Genomic DNA, 290 nt, shown 5'->3' on the forward strand with positions numbered 1-290 from the left:
ACAAAGAGAAATGTGGAACGGGCGTCACTGCCCCCAATTAGATCAGGAGTTAAAACACACTAAGCCATCCTCTTTGTATCTCTGTTCAAGCTGTGCCTTCTTTCTTTTTCCCTCCTTTTTTGAACATAAAATAGTGTTGAAGCAACTGGTTCTCAGCCCTGACGTAATATCACTGTGTACATATGCCTTGTAATATTTGACAAGCTCAGTATGTGCACGCAAGCACCCGTGTACGTATTTTTGTGTTATTTGCTCGACTGCTTGTGTTGGTGTATGTGGGGTGCGTGCGC

The sequence above is a fragment of the Penaeus monodon genome, chromosome 24, assembly GCF_015228065.2.
Source record: "Penaeus monodon isolate SGIC_2016 chromosome 24, NSTDA_Pmon_1, whole genome shotgun sequence".
NCBI classification, from domain to species: Eukaryota; Metazoa; Arthropoda; class Malacostraca; order Decapoda; family Penaeidae; genus Penaeus; species Penaeus monodon.